Raw genomic sequence first — 24,561 nt, forward strand, 5'->3', positions numbered from 1 at the left:
CAAAAGGGTCTTCAGAATATATAATTTTGGAACCACATAGGCATACGTATGCCCCCCTTTGTTTACTAATGTAATACTATAATCTATATACATGGCATTTTCATTTTCATTGTTATGTATTGTATATAAAAGATTTTTTTGCATAAAATTGTTCTGTATGGTTATGTTTATGTATTGAGTGTTTATAGTATATCCCTTTTTTGTCCTGTGCATATTCTCTTAGTATGTGGTACTTTTAAATGTGTCTTTTAATGTAATTTTTAAATGTTTTTTGTGGTGCGTATATTTATGTTATGTTTCTCTATACTCTTCCAGCCCTGACGAAGTTCAATCTGAACGAAACGCGTTGGCTGAGACTTTGGTTGGACAATTAATTTAAAATAAAGATTTTTTGAGTACAAACAACTGACCACTTGGTGTGATGTATTGATAAGTAAATTGGTGGTGCACCGCTCCAAACCCCTTCCGAAACTTCATTGATCTGCTTGGCAGTTTGCATCTACTAACGGCAGATGCAGGGGCGTTTGTATGCACACCATCATTAACTATACCGTTTGATCACATACTATGGGAACACAGTAAGGAGGTGCAGCCGTTGGAGTCCGCCGTTAACCCTCTTTTTTCTAAAACTTGACTCAGTTGGCCCTCAGGATCAGGGCAGGCAGGAGGGACCTAGCAGAATGGTTGAACGGCCTCGGATTGTGTGAAGCCTGGCATGTTTTGAACCCGGAGATATTCTCATGTTTTGGAAGCCCATAAATCACTGTCCCATATTGACGTGCTGCTGCTGGCTGTCACTGACATCATCCACACCATGGATTCCCAGATCCTACCTCGTGGCATCTCGGACCATGCCCTGGTAACGATCTGCCTGGCGGCTGACAAAGGGCTCAGTGCCTGGTTGATACACAATTTATGCCTCCCAGGCCTTTTTCAAAGCAAACTGGGGAATGTTGGACTCTCCTAGAGTACTATGTACAGCAGTGAACTCAACCACGGGGGCCATAGCATGGGCATTCTTAATGGGCAATGAGCTGGAGAAACAAAACTAATGAATTACAGACCCATATCTTGGTCCTAGAATGGGAAAACCAGGGTCACCAATCTGAGGAAGTGAGGCGACGCCTGGAGGCTGATGGGGCTTCCGTGAGGCAGCTCTGTCTAGAGGAGTCATGCCAATGTTGGATGGCATGGGCTGGATGGGTGTTTGAATGGGGCGATAAATCAAGTAAACCTCTTTACTGGCTAGCGAGAAAAGATATCATGACCCGTTTGATTTCCCACCATACAGGACATGATACAAGTCTCAGCAGCCTCGTAGATTGCCTCCACCTTTGCAGACTATTACAGCTCTCTACATGCGGTGATACCATTTTCCACTCAAGAGCATAAGTTCCCACTCATATTGGATCTTCCACTGCCTTGTCTGACGCCATCAGAGATAGATGTCTTCAAACAACCTCTCTCGCTGCAGGGGATAGAAGAGGCCCTCAAGGACATGAATTCCAGTGTGACACTGGGACTTGATGGATACCCATTTGAGTATTCCAATCAGTATTGCTCCTGCCCCTCCTTGAGATGTATCAAGAAGTGATAGACAGGGAATACTTCCCTTCAGAGTTGAACCTGGCAACAATAGTGGTACTCCACAAATTGGGCCGACCTCCAGATCAGTGTGCCTCTTATTACACAGCAATCTCGCCTATCCACATGGCCATGAAAACATCCTGGGGTTCCTAAACAGCGACCATATCCCCAAAGCCCTCTGGGAGGTTTGCAGAACGGTCATGCTCACGTGGAGGTTGGTGCGGTGGTGGTTTGGCTAGGACCGCAAAGTGACACTGGAGATGCCCTTTTGGAAAGATTATTGGTTGGTACCCTCCACAAGAGCTTCCAAGGTTGGGGACTTATCCCGATATGAAGGGTTGGGGACATCCATGAAGGCATGCTTCCGTGGAGTCCTAGCGAAGAAAGTAAAAAGTAGTTCCAAAGTTTCAGCAGTGGAAGCTACAAGTCATCAAATCAAACAGTGGCAAAGAAATATTATGCAGAGGCAAACAAATACATGAGTGGAGGATGGCCACAGAATCAGGCACAAAAAACTGAGAAAGATAAGAAAGGTGTAAGGGGCTGGGACAAAGCCTACTCTATGTATTTTATTGTAGACAACAGGTCTTCGACAGCAGGCAGATACATCGGTTTGTAGGTGAGTTATAAAATGAGATTAAACAATAAAAGAAACAGATCAAGGAAGGAAGTCAAACTCTGTTGCAATAATAAGTAATGGGAGAGGGGAGAGGATGTAGCCTTACGGTTAGAGCGGTCGACCTCGAAGCTAGGGAACCAGGTTTGAGTTGTGGCAAAGACGCTCAACATCCTGTGATTCTGGGCAAATCACTTAATCTCACTGTGCCTAACAAAAATGAATGTGTCCATCTGTAACGAAACTGGTGCTCATGTACAGGGCTGGACTGGGAACCAAAACCGGCCCTGGCAAAATGCTCGGCTGGCCCCTTCGGGGGTTGGGGGTGTGGCCGAGTTGTTTGCCAGACTGGTTTTGGCCATTTTTGTTACAGGGGCTGGTATTGCAGCTAAGCTGCAAAAACGGCCCTGTAACAAAAACAGCCCCCGGGGGCCCAAAACCGCCGCCCACTGGGGAAATGCCCGGTGCCCGCTATGGCCAGTCCAGCCCTGCTCATGTAAAGCGCTCTGCTACCCGATGTCTCGGGTCTAGTTTGCGCTATATAAAACTCTAAAAAACAAACAACAACAAAAAAAGTAGCAAATCAGGAAATTGAAGGTAACAATAATAACATATACTCAGAAGACAAGAAAAGTTTGCCATTGCAGCCTCCAGACGATGCAGCATAAGCTAAAACACGCCTAACATTCATTGCCCTACAACTCACCTGCATTTAGGCACCTAAATAGAAACTGTGCAAAACTCATGTCAAAATGACATTACAGCCATCAAAGAAAGTGAGGAAGCAGCTAAGCTATTACTCCTCCTTCCCTATGCAGATGTGGGTTTCATGAACTATTTCTAACACTGTCCAATCAGGGGCAAGAGGATGACTGTGCTGCTGCCATGATCGTGCTCGACGACCATGCCACATCACAAACAAGACTATGAAATGTGCTTACTGAGGCAGGTACTCTAATACGTGAATACCTGCAAGGTCCTGATGACTTACTGGCAATACTCATCACGCTGATTCTTCCTTCCTCGTCCAAGTATTAACTCTTTGAGATTGTACCCTCCACCCTCTAAACAGTCACCATTTCACTAGCTCTTTATTATTTCCATGGATGACGTCAGTCATCCTCCTATAAACTTCACTGCCTCCGAAAGACATACAATGTGTTTTTAATGCTTTTTTCAAAGTTTCCAATTCAGGGCTTTTGAAAGCTGCAGTGGCGCTTTCGAGGGAGTACAGGGGCCTCTCTTAACCTTTAGCTGAAGCGATGCAGTGACTCGCAGTATCTCCAAAATCCTTTCCTTTGTTGGGAGAAATGCTTAATATGTTAGGCACAACTGAAAAAAGGCAGCTCTTCCAGCGCGCGCGTTGATGGGAGTCACTGGCGTTGACCCACCAACACGGAGTCTTATGAAGATTCTGGTTTCTGGGATGCCTGCCTCAGGAAAGGTGAGCCACCCCATTGCTTTGGCAGCTAGATCCAGCCTGGTTGTCGTCAAGGAAGAGGAGGCTAAACAGTAATGGCGCCACATTGATAGGCGTGGCTCATCGCTACTGTCACCTCTCAGGGAACCAGAAGGGATTTGGGCCAGTAACTCCTATGGAAATAGAAGAGCAGGAAGACTCATATGCAAGCTTCTACGAGGCCCAAAAGAGGAAAGACTCTTCAAGCCTGAGAAACCTTGGTGGGCAACAGCCCTTTCCTGGAGTTTAGAAAGAAGCATCAGGAAATAGCATTGGTAAGTGTGTATATTTTGCCATCAGTTTCTTGGTGTCTTATGTAATTGAAGTATTAAACTCTTATTCTACAGGTTAAGAGTTCAGATCCTTTAACCTCCATAGTAGTATGTTTCCTCACTGGTCTATTTTGTTATAAATAATTCCAGAATTTATCAGAAGATGTAAAATATGAATTCATGTTTTTGTAAAGTAAAAGTGGTCTGAGGATTCTTTTGGTTATTTTATATTTCGGGCTCCCAGCTTTATGGTGTTTATTTTTTCAACATCTCCATCTGTATTTATCCATATTTATTTTTTGGTCCTTTTATCTGTATTTATCCATACTTATTTTGTATTTTGCGCATAAATTAAGTTGGAAAACTGACATTTCCATATTTATTTAACTGATAGACGCACACTCATATTTTGATATCTGTCGTGTTTTAGCTATTTAAGCTGTCAGATATTACATAACAATACACCCACTGGGAAAAACTAGCATTATACCATAAATGTATGTTGACATATGCCATTATTTCAAGAAATTTCACCCTGTTTTTTAATTTCCCGTGCTGTCCATCTGCTCACCTGTTGGCATGTAAGTCATGAACGACAGCACGGAGAGTCACTTAAAAGAAGCACAATTTTCTGTATTTATCCACTATTAAAAATAAATGTAGACTGTTCAGAGAGCTATGTACCATATTTTTAAGGATGTGGAAAGCTTTGTGAGGTGTTTCCAAGATGATATTCTTGTGTTCTCCCCTAATCCTCATAAACATAATGAGCACATACAGGTAGTTTGTAAGCGCTTGGAGCAAAGTGGGTTAATTTTAAAACAAGAGAAATGTAAAATGTTTTGTGAGAGTGTGGAATATTTGGGACATACACTAACTGGAAATGGAGTAATTCCCTCAAAATATTTTGTTGAAGCGATTGTAAAAGCACCGTTGTAAAAGCACCGTCCCCTGATAACAAGGAGAAACTTTTATCCTTTGCAGGACTCTGTGAGTACTATAGTAAATTTATAAAAGATTTTGCTACCAAAATGGAGCCTTTGAGAGAGCTTACTAGGCAGAGTGTGGAATTTTGTTGGACGTCAAGCCAGGAGGAAGCTTTTCAAGTGATTAAAAATGAAATTGTTCAGGCTCCAACTTTAAAACCATTTTGTATAAATAAGACTTGCATTGTCACAGTGGATGCAAGCATGTATGGGTTGGGAGGAGTTCTTTCACAAAAAAGCGCCAAGGATGAGTGATGTGTAGCGTTTGCTTCTCGCACTCTTAATGAAACCAAAAGGAGGTATTCTGTAACTGGGAAAGAGTTGTTAGGATGTGTATGGGGTATTGAACATTTTCGGAATTTTATTTGGGGTAATAGATTTATACTCAGGACAGATCACAAACTACTTGTATCTATTCTATCTCCTGGAGGTGGGTGGAATGCCACTGCAAGGATTAGTAGACTTATGTCTAGGTTACAAGAGTATAATTTTTCTGTAGAATATGTTCCTGGGAAGCATAATGCTACGGCGGATTGTCTTTCTCGCCTTCCTAGGTCTCAGTCATGTGAAAAAAAAGATTCTAATGACCTTGAAATGATTGCCACCATTTCTGATTTTGTGTCACAAGAATTTTCTGCTATTTCAGAAACTATGTGGAATCAAAGTGTAATTTCAGACAAAACCTGGGACCTCCTTAAGAAGTTCATTCTTACAGGATTACCCAATAGTGGAAAGCTCCCTCCTGAACTTCAGTCATTTTTGCAAGTTTCTTCTGAACTTACGGTAGAGAATGATCTCATTTTCAAAAACGGGAAATGTGTTCCTCCTGAGGGAATGCGAGATGTTATCCTTAAACTTGCACATGAAGGGCATCCATGAAGAGGTTGATAAGGTCTAGTTTTTGGTGGCCAGGGCTGGACAAGACTGTGGATAGAACTGTGAGAGAATGTTTCCAATGTGTCAATAGTGATAAAATGCTGAGAACTTATCCTGCTCCTCTTAAACCAGTGCCATGGCCGGGAGTCCCCATGGCAAAAGATTGCTTTTGGCATATCTGGAACATTTAATTCTCTGCCTCAGGATTCTCGCTTTGCTTTGGTAATCGTTGATTATCATTCAAAGTGGTCTGAGGTAAAATTTGTTCATCATGCCACCACTTCAACCATCATTGATTTTTTTAGAGAGATCTTTGCTAGGGAAGGTGTACCAGAAGTTCTTGTAAAAGACAATGGAGTGCAACTCAAATCTCATGAGATGCAAAGTTTTTTAGCACTGCATAACATTAAGCATCATACTACAGCTCTCTATGAACCTCAGGGGAATGGTCAGGTTAAGAGGTTCAATAGAGTGCTTAAGGATGGTGTTGAAATGGCCAAAAATTCAGGCAGAGATTGGGAACTTGTTCTGAGGGAAAAATTGTGGGCGTACCGCATATCTCCACATAGCACAACAAATTTGAGTCCTTTCCGTTTGCTTAGAGGTAGAGAGCCAGTTTCTAAGTTATGTCCTTGGTGGATAAGAAATTAAATGTCAAAGGAATTTGTTAGTGACGGTTTGGAAGAAGTGAAGTTTAAAGTTCAGCAAAAGCAAGAGAGAATGAAGGAATTTTATGATACAAAGAAGAAGGTAAAAATACCTTCATTGGTTGTTGGTGATTGGGTCAAGGTGAGAAAATCAGGATTCAATATTAAGGGGTATGCTCAATTCGGATCTCCTATTAAAGTTTTTAAAGTATATTTCAACTCTGTCATGACACAGGATAGGAGAGTGTGGAATGTTAGACGTGTTGCCAAATGTCGTTTGCCTCCTGTTCCTTCTGTTAGTAAATCCAACTCTTCTAAAGAACCTGACTCCATTTCTTCAAGAATAAAAACTGATCATCGGAAGACCAAGCCTCCCAGCAGAATGAAGGACCATGTTTAATTGTTAAGGGAGAGTATGTGTTGTATTCTCTGTATAATCTTTTAATCTTATTTTTATCTGTGCCTTTAAATTGTATGTGGAATTCCCTGTAATTCTAGAAGTTTCTGATGTAGAGATTCTGTATTGGACACTTTTGCCTGTACCTGCTGACCTGTGAGCTGCTTATCCTGATCTCCTATTAAATCATCTTTTCTACCACATACTTTTCAAGAAATTATCTGAACCTAACATTTATTTTTGGCGATGAGTTAATGGGAATTGATCGTATTCTTGGAAGAATATCTGAATTTGCTCATTTGTTCAAATTTGTTTTGATTGGCGATTTTTTTTTTTCTCTGTCTCGTACTTTTCTCAAGATTTTGATTTTTCATTCAATTTTTCATTACTACCACCCTTGCGGCGCATTGAAGTCTGGATTTTTTTTTGGGATACGACGAAATTAATACGCTAGTGGAAACGTTTTACCTTTGTGACCGTTGGATTGGTATTTCTTCAACTACGGGAGGGATTCTGTCTCGTGTCCCTCGGAGCCGAAGCTTGTGTTCCCTAGAATTCCTCTCCGCTCTGTGTAGCCTGCATTCTTCATCACGCGTCAGCCGAAGCCTCTTCTCTCTGTTGGCCTGCATTCGTCATTACGCGTCTTCAAGTGCACCAGTCAAAGCACGATGCGTACGGAGGCCATCTTGGAAATTGGTCTCCTAGCAACGTAGCGGACGCGGACACGATCACGGACACAAAGGAGGAACGGTTTCGGTTTTCCAATTGACATCCAACGACGGTGTTATTTCATTATATTCATGGGAATGAGTACGTGTAGATACAGCTAACAAGTGTTTTCCTGAAAGCACGTGCGATACCTCGTTCCCCAGGATTTCATTTTGAAGCACCACAATCTTCCAGCTGAACTCACAGGAACTATCCTTATGAAACAGCTATTGACATCCAGCGCTGAGATTTCAATCGTAGTTACATTTGGGCAATTTTGTTTTCTTTCCTTTTATTTTGTTTCTTTTCACAGTCATTCTACTTACCTGCATGTTAATGCACACGGTGATGTGAACACCTGTTTAAAGAATTACAGTTTAATTGAATTATTTATTTCTATTTTCCTCAGCTATTCTTTGCTTGTCTGCATATGAATGTATACAGTTCACTTACAGTGTTGTGGACGCTGAATAATTTGTTCCAATCCACATCACTGTGTTAGATAGCGTTTGTTCTACCACTCAGTCAATTCATTTAATTTATATTTTTAGTATTGTGTTAAAATGCAGTTTGATCCTCCCGCAAAATTTCTTCAGGTTAAAGGGGACCCTCCTATTCCCTGGTCCAGGTGGAGGGAGGAATTTCTTACTTACCTCAAAGCTATAGATGGTGACAGACTTTCTGCTGAGAGAAAATAAAATATATTTTTGCATTGTCTGTGTTCAGAAGGGCAACTTGTTTATAGGACTCTCCCAGAAACTGATGGGGGCGGAGATAGAAATGTTTTTGAAGAGGCTTTACATAGAATAGAAGTTAGATTTAAGCCTAATTTTAGTATTGCGTTAAACAGGTATAAATTCTATACTAGAGCACAACAAGAAAATGAAACTTTCGATGATTTTCTCACAGGGTTACGTGGACTGTCTGTACATTGTAATTTTGATCCCATGACCGATGAGATGATCCGTGATCAAATCATCGTACATATTAAAAGCAAACTAACCCAAGAACATTTATGGATTTTGGGAGATCCTGATCTTAATGAAGTCATTAAAACATCTAAGGCACTTGAACAATCAGATAAATGGATTAAATGCTTACATAAAGATGATAAAGGAGCAAGTGATGAGGTTTGTGCAGGTAAAACGGATCCACAACACCTTAGCCATGGTACTACGTCAACACGTGATGGTGTTGAATCCTATCAAAAAGGTCAATTTAGTCAGACATTTGTCAGAAGGCCTGAAGGTAGTTTCCGCTGTTTTAGATGTGGAAGCCCAAATCATGGTGCTTCTTTTCCCAAATGTCCTGCCCTTAATAGGGAATGCAAGAAATGTGGAAAACGTGGACATTTTGCTTCTGACTGTAGGGATTCTAGAAGCCGTGAGAATAGTAATACTAAAGGTAGAGTCTCAAGTATCAATATAGAATCTAGTGAAAATAAAAGTGAAGGGTATGTTGGAGGAATGTTGTTGTCCATAGAGAATGGAAATGTAGGTTTAAATGCAAATGACCTGAAGCCTCCATAATGTGTAGTGCATGTACAGGATGTGGAATTGGAACTTATGGCGGACTCTGGTTCCCCTTGGACTATTATCACCAGAGATATGTTTTTAGATCGTTTTAAAGGAACATTTTCATTTGAGGACCTTAAAACATCGGATATTGTAGCTAGAGCTTTTGATGGATCCATTATTGAAATGGATGGGTTTGTTGAAACAGTAATTGAATTCAAGGCACGAACGGCCCTTATTAAAATGTATGTTGCCGTGAAAGGGGTGAATGTGTTAGGCTGGAGAGATCAATGGTCTCTGGGAATAATGCTCAATCCCAGAAGTCGTGATCCTGTCCTGTTAATATCTCAAGTGAGTGAAAGTGTGGATTTCAGGAATGAAATTGAGACCATTGTTAGTCTTTTTCCTAAAGTATTTTCTGATATATTAAGGAAACTCAACGAATTCTCACACAAGATTAGAATTAAGGAAGGGACTTCTCCAGTTAAGCAAAAACTTAGAGCTGTACCAATATGTGTTAGAGAAGATCTTAAAAAACTTTTGCAAGGGCTCATTGATGATGGTATAATAGAGGAGGTGGAGTCCTCTGAATGGGTTTGTCCCATTGTCCTTGCCAGGAAATCGGATAAAAGTTTGAGGTTATGTGTAGACTTGAGAGCACTAAATGCTAACATAATAGTGGACTGCCATCCTTTACCAAATATAAATGAAGTAGTTTCCATGCTGGAGGGAGCTAAAAAAAAATCTACTTTTGATTTGCGGTCAGCTTATCACCAGATTGCTCTCACTGAGGATTCAAAGAGTTATACCGCCTTTCTGATACCCCAAGGTTTGTTTCAATATAAAGGAATGCCATTTGGTTTAGCCTCCGCGGCATCTGTTTTTCAGAGAGCTATGTACCATATTTTTAAGGATGTGAAAAGCTTTGTGAGGTGTTTCCAAGATGATATTCTTGTGTTCTCCCCTAATCCTCAAAAACATAATGAGCACATAAAGGAAGTTTGGAAGCGCTTGGAGCAAAGTGGGTTAACTTTAAAACAAGAGAAATGTAAAATGTTTTGTGAGAGTGTGGAATATTTTGTACATACACTAACTGGAAATGGAGTAATTCCAAAAAAATCTTTGGTTGAAGCGATTGTAAAAGCACCGTCCCCTGATAACAAGCAGAAACTTTTAACCTTTGCAGGACTCTGTGAGTACTCTAGTAAATTTATAAAAGATTTTGCTACCAAAATGGAGCCTTTGAGAGAGCTTACTAGGCAGAGTGGGGAATTTTGTTGGACGTCAAGACAGGAGGAAGCTTTTCAAGTGATTAAAAATGAAATTGTTCAGGCTCCAACTTTAAAACCATTTTGTATAAATAAGACGTGCATTGTCACAGTGGATGCCAGCATGTACGGGTTGGGAGGAGTTCCTTCACAAAAAAAGTGCCAAGGATGAGTGGTGTGTAGCGTTTGCTTCTCGCACTCTTAATGAAACCGAAAGGAGGTTGTTGTAATCCGTCTCGTATCCCTCTTTCCCTTTCCCCCCCCTCCCTTCCTCGCCTTATGGGTTTGCCCAGTTGTAGAACGTTGAGGGCTGAAGCTCAGGTTAGAATGTTGAGAGTCCAGAGCGAGAGGCTGAAGGGTCTACACTAATAAACTCCTTCTCCTGAACACCACTGGATCGGAGTAATTATTACAACATCTTTTTGGCGACGAGTTCTACGTACCGTGCTGGGGGCGATCTGGATCCTTTCCCCAGTATTATCCTGCCTTTTGCCTGGTCTCCTGCTCCATGTTTTCTGTGGAACAGTGATTTACCCTGTTCACGGCAGCTAGCCAGCGCTGCACGTTCCGTTCTTCGGCGATCTCCTGTTGTCACCGGTGGGTTCGTTTTCTGCAGAGTGTTGGTGACCTGCTTGTTCCTTCTCCCGGTGACCGGTGAGTCCGTCCTTTCCTTCTGTTGGTTGCTGCGCAGCTGCTCCTGGTGTGCCGGTGCTGCTGTGACTGTCGGACTGCTTCCTGCTGTGGTGGCCATTCGTGCTGTTGTTCGCCTGACGTATTAGGCGCTGCTGTGATCTTATAAACTGCTTCCTGCTGTTGCGTGGCTCTCGTTCCTCCGTTGCTGTGGTTCGTTTGCCTCCATTGCCTGAATTTTCAATTGTACTATCCGTCCTTTCAATTGGTGTGAGGTTTTCACGGAGCAGCGTTATTCCTTGTTCTCCGTTCCTGTGAGGGAAGTCTGTTATTTCGGAGGTTTCCGCCCCTCACACGTGACTGGATCTATCGGAGGACGCTCCAAATCGAGACACTGCTCCTCTATTTGATTTCTTCTCGTCACGAGCACTGCTCCCCCTGCTGGGGGAATCAAAAATTTCATTTGCTACGTGTGGTGAAAGTGACGCACCTGCTTTCTATTTTCACCTTATCTTTACCAATTTTCAGCCTGCATCGACTATGTTATTGCTGACAGGCTCAGCTCACGTATTGGTACTTCGTCAAAGTTTATTTTGAACGCATTTCTGACTGGTTGTCGCTACCTGCCCATTTTCAATCCTATGACACACACAGTTTGTTTTGCTAGAGTTGGTGGATTTGCCATTGCTTTCTTTTATTGATGGTCTTTTATTTTCTTCTATTGGTCTTGTTCTTTCTCTTATTTTCCATTGTCTTCTTATCCTTTTCTTTCTATTTCTTATTCTTCTCACCGCTTTCCCTTTTCTTCTATTCCCACGTTTTGCTATTATGTCCGCATTTGCAATGTCTCAACCTCCTTCGTTCCTTGATGAAAGTGGGGATCCCCTGATTCCATGGAAAAAATGGGTAAACCTATTTGAATCCTATCTTATTGCCATTGGTGGTGACAGATTTTCTGCTGTGCGCAAACAACATGTACTTCTGCATAATTTGGGGAAGCAGGGGAGGGACATTTTTGATGACCTTCCTGATTCTATTGTCGAAAATGTAAATGTGGGGGTAGATGGCGAAGGAGATGTTCAACATGATGTTTATCAGTTAACCTGAGAACTTATCCTGCTCCTCTTAAACCAGTGCCATGGCCGGATTCCCCATGGCAAAAGATTGCTTTGGACATATCTGGACCATTTAATTCTCTGCCTCAGGATTCTCGCTTTGCTTTGGTAATCGTTGATTATCATTCAAAGTGGCCTGAGGTTAAATTTGTTCATCATGCCACCACTTCAACCATCATTGATTTTTTTAGAGAGATCTTTGCTAGGGAAGGTGTACCAGAAGTTCTTGTAACAGACAATGGAGTGCAACTCAAATCTCATGAGATGCAAAGTTTTTTAGCACTGCATAACATTAAGCATCATACTACAGCTCTCTATGAACCTCAGGGAATGGTCAGGTTGAGAGGTTCAATAGAGTGCTTAAGGATGGTGTTGAAATGGCCAAAAATTCAGGCAGAGATTGGAAACTTGTTCTGAGGGAAAAATTGTGGGCGTACCGCATAACTCCACATAGCACAACAAATTTGAGTCCTTTCCGTTTGCTTAGAGGTAGAGAGCCAGTTTCTAAGTTATGTCCTTGGTGAATAAGAAATAAAATGTCAAAGGAATTTGTTAGTGACGGTTTGGAAGAAGTGAAGTTTAAAGTTCAGCAACAGCAAGAGAGAATGAAGGAATTTTATGATATAAAGAAGAAGGTAAAAATACCTTCATTTGTTGTTGGTGATTGGGTCAAGGTGAGAAAACCAGGATTCAATATTAAGGGGTATGCTAAAGTCGGATCTCCTATTAAAGTTATTAAAGTATATTTCAACTCTGTCATGACACAGGATAGGAGAGTTTGGAATGTTAGACGTGTTGCCAAATGTCGTTTGCCTCCTGTTCCTTCTGTTAGTAAATCCAACTCTTCTAAAGAACCTGACTCCATTTCTTCAAGAATAAAAACTGATCGTCGGAAGACCAAGCCTCCCAGCAGAATGAAGGACTATGTTTAATTGTTAAGGGAGAGGATGTGTTGTATTCTCTGTATAATCTTTTAATCTTATTTTTATCTGTGCCTTCAAATTGTATGTGGAATTCCCTGTAATTCTAGAAGGTTCTGATGTAGAGATTCTGTATTGGACACTTTTGCCTGTACCTGCTGACCTGTGAGCTGCTTATCCTGATCTCCTATTAAATCATCTTTTCTACAACATACTTTTCAAGAAGTTATCTGAACCTAACATTTATTTATCTGTAAATATCCGTAAAAACGGAAAGCAGGGAGCCTTATTTATGATAAATGTTTTATCTGGGGCAAGGATGAACTTCTGTTTTCTTAGGACATGGATGTTCCGTGGATCATTGTACACCTTACAGTCGTAGGTATTATGTTAGAGCGTGTTCATATTTGTTCATATTTTTGGGGCTATTTTCTCGAGATGTTGTAATTATATGACGGAGAAATGGAACATATTAATCAGGATTACTAGTCATTGGGCTGATGAACTAATTATCCGGTTTATGGATAAATACGTATTTATTTCTTATTTATGTTCCCCTGCTTGATGGAAGGTGGGCACTTATTTTCGTTAGAGAAGTTAGCCTATCTTTCCTTTACTCAGCAGGATTCTCTTTATGGATTAAATAAGCGTGCTAGGGTGAATAATTTACAGACATTTCACGAAGCAGGTTGGAAATTGAAAGGCTGTTATTCTCATCTCCTATGGTCTTTGATACATTTTATTTTTAAACTTGTGCCTCAGCCTTCTCTTGTGCTAGAGGTTATGGCGCTATTAATGCATATATTTGAGCAATTGGTGCTTGTTCTCTTGACGCAAGCTCGGATCTCGGTTGGTCCATTTGGCTTTTCATCTTTTTGGTGTCGATGCAGAGGGTGCCTTAGGGTTAGTAACAACAAAACATCATTAAATGTGACCATGTAGAGAGGTACAACAAAGGGGACACTGTAAGAGCCTGTACAGTGTGGAATTTGCAAATGCGATGTGAAATTAAATGATGTTTCTCACTCCTTAGTCAATCAATCAATCAATCAATCATTTGCATTTATAAAGCGCGCTACTCACCCGTTGGGGTCTCAAGGCGCTGGGGGGGGGGGGGGGGTTCAGTGCTCGAAGAGCCAGGTCTTGAGCTGCCTTCTGATGGAGAGGTGGTCCTGTGTGGCGCGCAGGTGGCTGGGAAGAGAGTTCCAGGTCTTTGCTGCCAGGTAGGAGAAGGACCTGCCTCCGGCGGTGGCTTTGCGGATGCGAGGCACAGCTGCCAGGGCTTGTCCGGTTGAGCGTAGGGTGCGAGGTGCGGTGTAGAAGGAGACGCGGTGGTTGATGAGTTTTGGTCCGATATTGTGCAGGGCTTTGTGTGCGTGGGTGAGGAGTCTGAAGGTGATCCTCTTGCTGACCGGAAGCCAGTGAAGTTTCTTCAGGTGTCCGGAGATGTGGTGGTGGCGAGGTATGTTCAGGATGAGTCGTGCGGCCGCGTTCTGGATTCGTTGTAGTTTCTTCTGTAGCTTGGTAGTGATGCCGGTGTAGAGAGCGTTTCCATAGTCCAAGCGACTGGTGACGAGGGCGTGGGTGACGGTCTTCCTGGTGTTGGTGGGGATCCAGCGGAAGATCTTGCGGAGCATGCGGAGGGTGTTGAAGCATGCCGAGGTCACCGAGTTGACCTGTCTGGTCATGCAGAGGGATGAGTCCAGGATGAAGCCGAGGTTGCGTGCGTGGTCGGTGGGTTGGGGAGTGCTGCCTAGGGCGGGGGGCCACCAGGAGTCGTCCCAGGCGGTGGGAGTAGGGCCGAGGATGAGGACCTCCGTCTTCTCTGTGTTGAGTTTGAGCTAGCTGTCTGTCATCCAGTGCGCTACTTCCTTCATGCCTTCGTGTCGTCTGGTTCTTGCTGAGGCGGGGTTGTTGGTGAGGGAGAGGATGAGCTGGGTGTAGTCGGCGTAGGATATGAGGTTGAGTCCGTGTTTTCATGCGATGTTCGCCAGGGGGGTCATGTAGATGTTGAAGAGGGTTGGGCTGAGGGAGGATCCTTGGGGGACGCCGCAGATGATCTCCGTAGTAGTGGATCTGAAGGGGGGAAGGCGGACTCTCTGGGTTCTTCCGGAGAGGAAGGAGATGATCCATTCCCGGGCCTTGCCTCTGATGCCGGCGTTGCTGAGGCGACGTATTAGGGTACGGTGGCAAACCGTGTCGAAGGCTGCAGAGAGGTCCAGGAGTATGAGGGCCACGGTCTCTCCTTTGTCAGTCAGAGATCTGATGTCGTCCGTGGCTGCGATGAGGGCGGTCTCGGTGCTGTGGTTAGCTCTGAAGCCGAATTGTGAGGGGTCGAGTGAGTCGTTGGTTTCCAGGGCGGTGGTGAGTTGAGTGTTGACGATTTTCTCAATCACTTTGGTGGGGAACGGGATGAGCGAGATGGGCCGGAAGATTTTGAGTATGGTGGGGTCTGCTGTTGGTTTCTTTAGGAGGGCGTTGAGTTCGGCGTGTTTCCAGTTCTCCGGGAAGGTGGCGGTGGTGAAAGATGCGTTGATGACGTCTCGGAGGTGGGGTGCAATGATGTTGTCGGCTTTGTTCAAGATGTGGTGCGGGCAGGGGTCGGATGGTGATCCTGAGTGGATGGAGTTCATGATGTGGGTGGTTTCCTCGGTGGTGGTTGGGTTCCAGGTGTGGATGGCGGTGTTGTCGGTGGCGAGTTCCGGTGGTGGGTTCTTGTTGGTTGTGGCGAAGCTGTTGTAGATGTCGGTGATCTTGTGGTGGAAGAAAGCTGCGAGGGAGTCGCAGAGATCCTGTGAGGGGGGATGGCGTTGTTTTCAGCGTCGGGGTTGGAGAGTTCTTTGACGATGCCGAATAGTTCCTTGCTGTTGTGGGCGTTGTCGTTGAGTCTGTTCTGGAAGGCTGATTTTCGTGCGGCGCGGAGGAGTTGGTGGTGTTTGCGGGTGGCGTTCTTGAGAGCAGACATGTTCTCGTCGGTCTGGTTGAGGCGCCAAGACTTCTCGAGGGTGCGGCATTCTTTTTTGGAGTCCTTGAGGGTGGGGGTGAACCAGGAGTTTTTCTTGTGGTTGTTTTTGTTTGCTTGGGTCTTCAGGGGGGCCAGGGTGTTGGCGCATTCGGAGATCCAGTTTGTGAGGTTGTTGGCGGCTTCGTTGGGGTCTGTAGTGCTGGCGGGGGGGTTCTGGGAGAGGGCTGCTGTGAGTTGTTCGGTGGTGATACGGTACCACTGCCTTCTCGGTGGTTGTTGGACGTGGTGGTCTACGGTGGTCTTCTTGAAGCTGAAGTAGACACAGCTGTGGTCTGTCCAGGAGAGTTCGGAGGTGTGGCTGAAAGAGATGTATTTGCATGAGGAGAAGATGGGGTCGAGAGTGTGTCCGGCGTAGTGGGTGGGGGTGTTGACCAGTTGTTTCAGTCCGAGGTTGGCGAGGTTGTCCAGTAGGGTGGTGGTGTTGTTGTCGGCGCGGTTCTCCAGGTGGAAGTTGAGGTCCCCTAGGAGGATGTAGTCGGTGGACGGGAGTGCGTGTGGGCTGATGAAGTCTGCGACGTCTTCACTGAACTTTGTGTGTGGTCCTGGTGGTCTGTACATGAGGGTGCCTCTGAGGGTGGTCTTGGGGTCGCTGTGGATAGAGAAGTGGAGGTGTTCTGCGTCGGGGAGTGAGTCGTCGGTGTAGGTCGAGACGCGGATGGAGCTCTTGTGGATAATGGCGATGCCTCCTCCGGTGCGGTTGGTGCGGTCTTTCCTGATGATTTTGTAGCCGTCGGGGATGGCTATGGTGATGTCGGGTGCCGAGGAGGGGTTCATCCAGGTCTCGGTGAGGAAGGCGATGTCTGGGTTTGTTGAGTCGATGAGGTTCCATAGTTCGATGGCGTGCCTGTGGACGGATCAGGTGTTGATCAGGATGCATTCGAGGTTATTTCCGGAGGAGTTTTTCTTCTTGGGTGTGTTGTGTGTTCGTAGGCAGGTGAAGCGGCAGTTGCGGCAGGTGAAGGCTCCGTGGGTTCGCTTCGGGGCGGCGCGGCAGCAGCCTGGCGTGCGGCCGGGGTTGAGAGCAGTGAGGGAGGCGGTGTCGTAGGTCAGGCGGAGGCGGCGGGGGGGTGGGGGTCGCGGGGACCAGGGGTCCTGGCGCTGGGCGCGGTCGAGGCTCGGACGGGCGCAGACGGGCTTGCCTTAGGCGCGCCAGCGGCGCGCCAGCGTCGCGGTTGCGCAGCGGCCGCCATATATGGGGTAGCCGGGGAGGAGGGGTCAGCTGGGAGGAGGGCGGCGGGAGGGTAGGCGGGGTGGAGAAAAAAAAGTGGGAAAACGGCGAAGTCCGCGAAAACGGCGAGGGGCCAGAAAAGGCGCCTAAAAAGGCGAGAAAACGGCGAGGGGCCGGGGAAATGGCCAAAAAAAGGCAGAAAAACCAGGAAACTAACACTAAAGGGACCGGGCACTCGGGGGGGGGCACGCACTCGGGGTACAAGGAGAGAGAAGGGGTCAGCACGCACTCTGGGTCACTCGTTCAGGGAGACAAGAAAAAAGAGGGAAATTAATCACTCAGACCATCAACTGTGGGGCACTCATACGAGGATACACGGAGAGAAGGGGAAATACTCAGATACACACAAGGGGCACAACCGGGCACACAAGGCAGGAGGCAGGAGAGCACTGGTGGCGCTGCGTGGGCAGGGGAGCGACCTACCCAAATATGTGTGTTCAACCCCTTTTTCCGATACAGAAAAAAAGGTGTGAAATGTACGCAGCCTTTAAGCACACATTTACACCATTGTGCAGCTCGGATTTAGTATTGTGACACATGTTACTCTGTCAGCGAGACCTTGCTCGAGGTATCCCTCTCTATACGGTGTACCTATACGGGTGCTGAATTCCTCTGCAGCACTCAGTGACCATTCACTCCGAAACTTCTCGCAATTCCATATGGGTAGGGTGACCAGATTCCCAAAAGAAACAAGCATTGGCATAGCCAATAGGTCTCGTTTTTGGGACCAGTGCGTGAATCCCCTCCCCCCTCCCACTCGCTCCTCGTCAGATTCAGCGCGCGCTTGTTCTCCTTTGATCCCTATCTTTCCTTTTCCAAATCTCACCCTCTCCCTGCCTTTTACAACTGCGGCCGCACCACTGTGCCCGCCCCCACTCCCCCCTCCCAATCCCTCCTCGTCAGCTTCAGTGCGTGCTTGTTCCAATATGCCACGGGAAACAAAGTGAAAACAATCTCAATTGGACGCAGATTCTTACACTACAAAAGTACATCAGAGAGTTTGTATGACGAGCCCTTTTCACTCTACGCTGTGCCTTTCTTTTAGCATTGTACAGGGAACAGCTGGTAGTCCACTGCAGATAGCATGACATGCAGTAATAACTGATGGACTTCCCAGCTGTCATTTTATGGATAGCATCTACATAATGCCTACCGGGCAAAGCGACGAAACGGCTCTGAAAATCTTACGATTACACCCGTTTTCTTGTTGAATCGCTTGCAGAAATTGTCACTTAAAGCGTCACGCGGGAGGCAGGCCAATGTCACCCAACAGCACGCTGTAAACCTAGAAATATCACACATATGCACCCTGCAAACATGTCAGTTATGACCTCATACACTCTCCCGGGCGATGCGGCTAGCCGCCATGTGATGACAAGGCGGTCAGCCAGCCATACATTAAAGTAAACAAGCCCTCCTATTCACGGCAGACTGTTGTGGAGAAAGAATATTGGGCAGCACGTCTTTACAGTGTTACGGAAGTCGGCCGAACTGCGTACGTTTTATCCCAGCCATCTGGACAAGGGACACTCACTGCATTTATGAGGGTTGTAAACTACCACAGGAGCGAATTCAAATAACGACCCAAGAGAACACGGCTAGTGCGCAGGTAACTCAGTCTATTTTTTGTGTGTACAGATTTATATAGCGTGAACTCGACCCAAAGGTATTGGAGCGCTTTACACGAGCCCCAGTTACGTTACACAAGGACACATTCATTATTTGGTAGACGCAGAGAGATTAAGTGATTTGCCCAGAATCACAGGATATTGAACAGAACGCACAGATCACGGCCCTCGCACCGGAGGAACTCGCTGTGTGCACTCACAGATGCACAAGGCTTGCACGCTTAACTTTCAACAACAATGCAAACATTTGCTCAAAATGACACTATGAACGGTACTGCTGGCTAACAAGTGAGGCTTGGCTGAAAATATATCCCACGACACACACACCACCACTCAGCAGCGATGCAAAACATGTAGTGCACTGCCCCTCCCAACCTGAAACTAAAGAACCCTTGTATTGCAAGCATATTTGGGTCACAGCCAGGGGAATCCCAGTGAAGTATTGCAGCTGGTTCACTTTACTTTTATTATCAAGGACACACAAGGGACGTCACACATACAAGCAAACCACACACACAGATACATCTGGTATGAAGTCTGAACGTGAGGAACTGCACGGATTAGAAGTGGGGGTGAAACAACAAATACCAGCATTTCAACCAGAAACACGGGAGAGGCGGGTTGGTAGGGATTCTGCTCCACTCTGCATGGGTAACTGTTCATTACATCACTCCCACCTGCAGCCCCCACATGCAGCCTCTGTATTCTGCACTGTAGGCTGGGCATAACACTCGCCATATCTTCATCCGCGCAGACCATCTTTACTAGGCTGTACACTGGGCAATCACCTGCCATTGTTACTCATCATAGTAGCACCACTACCAGCGGCCGGTATGGGAGTAGGGCAGTGCCCGCTGTTGTAAAGTGGATATGGTGCTACTATGTGCTAGTCCGCATAACCCCTCAACCCCCTAACTATTCTATTGGTGATTTACCAGCTGGGAGCGATGACCCGTGTGGTGGCTTCACCAGACGGACACCAGTAGCATCGGATTCAGGACAAATTCAGGGCCAATTGTTTTTTTTTGTTGTTTTATTTTTATATAGCACGAACTTGAGTGAAAGGTGTGTATTTATGTTGCATTGAGTAGAGTACATAACTACACTCAACATAATACCACTCAGTACCACATAATTACACATCACATAATTACACTGTATTCAGTACAACATAAATACACTCCACATACCACTCAGTACTACATAATTGCACGCCACGTAATTACTCTCTACTTAATGCAACATAAATACACTCCACACAAATCCAATCTGTGCCACATAATTACATTGTACTCAATGCAACATAAATACACACCTTTCACTCAAGTTCGTGCTATATAAAAACACAGTTTGTTTTGCTAGAGTTGGTGGATTTGCCATTGTTTTCTTTTATTGATGGTCTTTTATTTTCTTCTATTGGTCTTGTTCTTTCTCTTATTTTCCATTGTCTTCTTATCCTTTTCTTTCTATTTCTTATTCTTCTCACCGCTTTCCCTTTTCTTCTATTCCCACGTTTTGCTATTATGTCCGCATTTGCAATGTCTCAACCTCCTTCGTTCCTTGATGAAAGTGGGGATCCCCTGATTCCATGGAAAAAATGGGTAAACCTATTTGAATCCTATCTTATTGCCATTGGTGGTGACAGATTTTCTGCTGTGCGCAAACAACATGTACTTCTGCATAATTTGGGGAAGCAGGGGAGGGACATTTTTGATGACCTTCCTGATTCTATTGTCGAAAATGTAAATGTGGGGGTAGATGGCGAAGGAGATGTTCAACATGATGTTTATCAGTTAACCTGAGAACTTATCCTGCTCCTCTTAAACCAGTGCCATGGCCGGATTCCCCATGGCAAAAGATTGCTTTGGACATATCTGGACCATTTAATTCTCTGCCTCAGGATTCTCGCTTTGCTTTGGTAATCGTTGATTATCATTCAAAGTGGCCTGAGGTTAAATTTGTTCATCATGCCACCACTTCAACCATCATTGATTTTTTTAGAGAGATCTTTGCTAGGGAAGGTGTACCAGAAGTTCTTGTAACAGACAATGGAGTGCAACTCAAATCTCATGAGATGCAAAGTTTTTTAGCACTGCATAACATTAAGCATCATACTACAGCTCTCTATGAACCTCAGGGAATGGTCAGGTTGAGAGGTTCAATAGAGTGCTTAAGGATGGTGTTGAAATGGCCAAAAATTCAGGCAGAGATTGGAAACTTGTTCTGAGGGAAAAATTGTGGGCGTACCGCATAACTCCACATAGCACAACAAATTTGAGTCCTTTCCGTTTGCTTAGAGGTAGAGAGCCAGTTTCTAAGTTATGTCCTTGGTGAATAAGAAATAAAATGTCAAAGGAATTTGTTAGTGACGGTTTGGAAGAAGTGAAGTTTAAAGTTCAGCAAAAGCAAGAGAGAATGAAGGAATTTTATGATATAAAGAAGAAGGTAAAAATACCTTCATTTGTTGTTGGTGATTGGGTCAAGGTGAGAAAACCAGGATTCAATATTAAGGGGTATGCTAAAGTCGGATCTCCTATTAAAGTTATTAAAGTATATTTCAACTCTGTCATGACACAGGATAGGAGAGTTTGGAATGTTAGACGTGTTGCCAAATGTCGTTTGCCTCCTGTTCCTTCTGTTAGTAAATCCAACTCTTCTAAAGAACCTGACTCCATTTCTTCAAGAATAAAAACTGATCGTCGGAAGACCAAGCCTCCCAGCAGACTGAAGGACTATGTTTAATTGTTAAGGGAGAGGATGTGTTGTATTCTCTGTATAATCTTTTAATCTTATTTTTATCTGTGCCTTCAAATTGTATGTGGAATTCCCTGTAATTCTAGAAGGTTCTGATGTAGAGATTCTGTATTGGACACTTTTGCCTGTACCTGCTGACCTGTGAGCTGCTTATCCTGATCTCCTATTAAATCATCTTTTCTACAACATACTTTTCAAGAAGTTATCTGAACCTAACATTTATTTATCTGTAAATATCCGTAAAAACGGAAAGCAGGGAGCCTTATTTATGATAAATGTTTTATCTGGGGCAAGGATGAACTTCTGTTTTCTTAGGACATGGATGTTCCGTGGATCATTGTACACCTTACAGTCGTAGGTATTATGTTAGAGCGTGTTCATATTTGTTCATATTTTTGGGGCTATTTTCTCGAGATGTTGTAATTATATGACGGAGAAATGGAACATATTAATCAGGATTACTAGTCATTGGGCTGATGAACTAATTATCCGGTTTATGGATAAATACGTATTTATTTCTTATTTATGTTCCCCTGCTTGATGGAAGGTGGGCACTTATTTTCGTTAGAGAAGTTAGCCTATCTTTCCTTTACTCAGCAGGATTCTCTTTATGGATTAAATAAGCGTGCTAGGGTGAATAATTTACAGACATTTCACGAAGCAGGTTGGAAATTGAAAGGCTGTTATTCTCATCTCCTATGGTCTTTGATACATTTTATTTTTAAACTTGTGCCTCAGCCTTCTCTTGTGCTAGAGGTTATGGCGCTATTAATGCATATATTTGAGAAATTGGTGCTTGTTCTCTTGACGCAAGCTCGGATCTCGGTTGGTCCATTTGGCTTTTCATCTTTTTGGTGTCGATGCAGAGGGTGCCTTAGGGTTAGTAACAACAAAACATCATTAAATGTGACCATGTAGAGAGGTACAACAAAGGGGACACTGTAAGAGCCTGTACAGTGTGGAATTTGCAAATGCGATGTGAAATTAAATGATGTTTCTCACTCCTTAGTCAATCAATCAATCAATCAATCATTTGCATTTATAAAGCGCGCTACTCACCCGGAGGGGTCTCAAGGCGCTGGAGGGGGGGGGGGGTTCAGAGCTCGAAGAGCCAGGTCTTGAGCTGCCTTCTGATGGAGAGGTGGTCCTGTGTGGCGCGCAGGTGGCTGGGAAGAGAGTTCCAGGTCTTTGCTGCCAGGTAGGAGAAGGACCTGCCTCCGGCGGTGGCTTTGCAGATGCGAGGCACAGCTGCCAGGGCTTGTCCGGTTGAGCGTAGGGTGCGAGGTGCGGTGTAGAAGGAGACGCGGTGGTTGATGAGTTTTGGTCCGATATTGTGCAGGGCTTTGTGTGCGTGGGTGAGGAGTCTGAAGGTGATCCTCTTGCTGACCGGAAGCCAGTGAAGTTTCTTCAGGTGTCCGGAGATGTGGTGGTGGCGAGGTATGTTCAGGATGAGTCGTGTGGCCGCGTTCTGGATTCGTTGTAGTTTCTTCTGTAGCTTGGTAGTGATGCCGGTGTAGAGAGCGTTTCCATAGTCCAAGCGACTGGTGACGAGGGCGTGGGTGACGGTCTTCCTGGTGTCGGTGGGGATCCAGCGGAAGATCTTGCGGAGCATGCGGAGGGTGTTGAAGCATGCCGAGGTCACCGAGTTGACCTGTCTGGTCATGCAGAGGGATGAGTCCAGGATGAAGCCGAGGTTGCGTGCGTGGTCGGTGGGTTGGGGAGTGCTGCCTAGGGCGGGGGGCCACCAGGAGTCGTCCCAGGCGGTGGGAGTAGGGCCGAGGATGAGGACCTCCGTCTTCTCTGTGTTGAGTTTGAGCTGGCTGTCTGTCATCCAGTGCGCTACTTCCTTCATGCCTTCGTGTCGTCTGGTTCTTGCTGAGGCGGGGTTGTTGGTGAGGGAGAGGATGAGCTGGGTGTAGTCGGCGTAGGATATGAGGTTGAGTCCGTGTTTTCATGCGATGTTCGCCAGGGGGGTCATGTAGATGTTGAAGAGGGTTGGGCTGAGGGAGGATCCTTGGGGGACGCCGCAGATGATCTCCGTAGTAGTGGATCTGAAGGGGGGAAGGCGGACTCTCTGGGTTCTTCCGGAGAGGAAGGAGATGATCCATTCCAGGGCCTTGCCTCTGATGCCGGCGTTGCTGAGGCGACGTATTAGGGTACGGTGGCAAACCGTGTCGAAGACTGCAGAGAGGTCCAGGAGTATGAGGGCCACGGTCTCTCCTTTGTCAGTCAGAGATCTGATGTCGTCCGTGGCTGCGATGAGGGCGGTCTCGGTGCTGTGGTTAGCTCTGAAGCCGAATTGTGAGGGGTCGAGTGAGTCGTTGGTTTCCAGGGCGGTGGTGAGTTGAGTGTTGACGATTTTCTCAATCACTTTGGCGGGGAACAGGATGAGCGAGATGGGCCGGAAGATTTTGAGTATGGTGGGGTCTGCTGTTGGTTTCTTTAGGAGGGCGTTGAGTTCGGCGTGTTTCCAGTTCTCCGGGAAGGTGGCGGTGGTGAAAGATGCGTTGATGACGTCTCGGAGGTGGGGTGCAATGATGTTGTCGGCTTTGTTGAAGATGTGGTGCGGGCAGGGGTCGGATGGTGATCCTGAGTGGATGGAGTTCATGATGTGGGTGGTTTCCTCGGTGGTGGTTGGGTTCCAGGTGTGGATGGCGGTGTTGTCGGTGGCGAGTTCCGGTGGTGGGTTCTTGTTGGTTGTGGCGAAGCTGTTGTAGATGTCGGTGATCTTGTGGTGGAAGAAAGCTGCAAGGGAGTCGCAGAGATCCTGTGAGGGGGGATGGCGTTGTTTTCAGCGTCGGGGTTGGAGAGTTCTTTGACGATGCCGAGTAGTTCCTTGCTGTTGTGGGCGTTGTCGTTGAGTCTGTTCTGGAAGGCTGATTTTCGTGCGGCGCGGAGGAGTTGGTGGTGTTTGCGGGTGACGTTCTTGAG

Source organism: Triturus cristatus, chromosome 1_1, assembly GCF_964204655.1.
Source record: "Triturus cristatus chromosome 1_1, aTriCri1.1, whole genome shotgun sequence".
Lineage (NCBI taxonomy): Eukaryota > Metazoa > Chordata > Amphibia > Caudata > Salamandridae > Triturus > Triturus cristatus.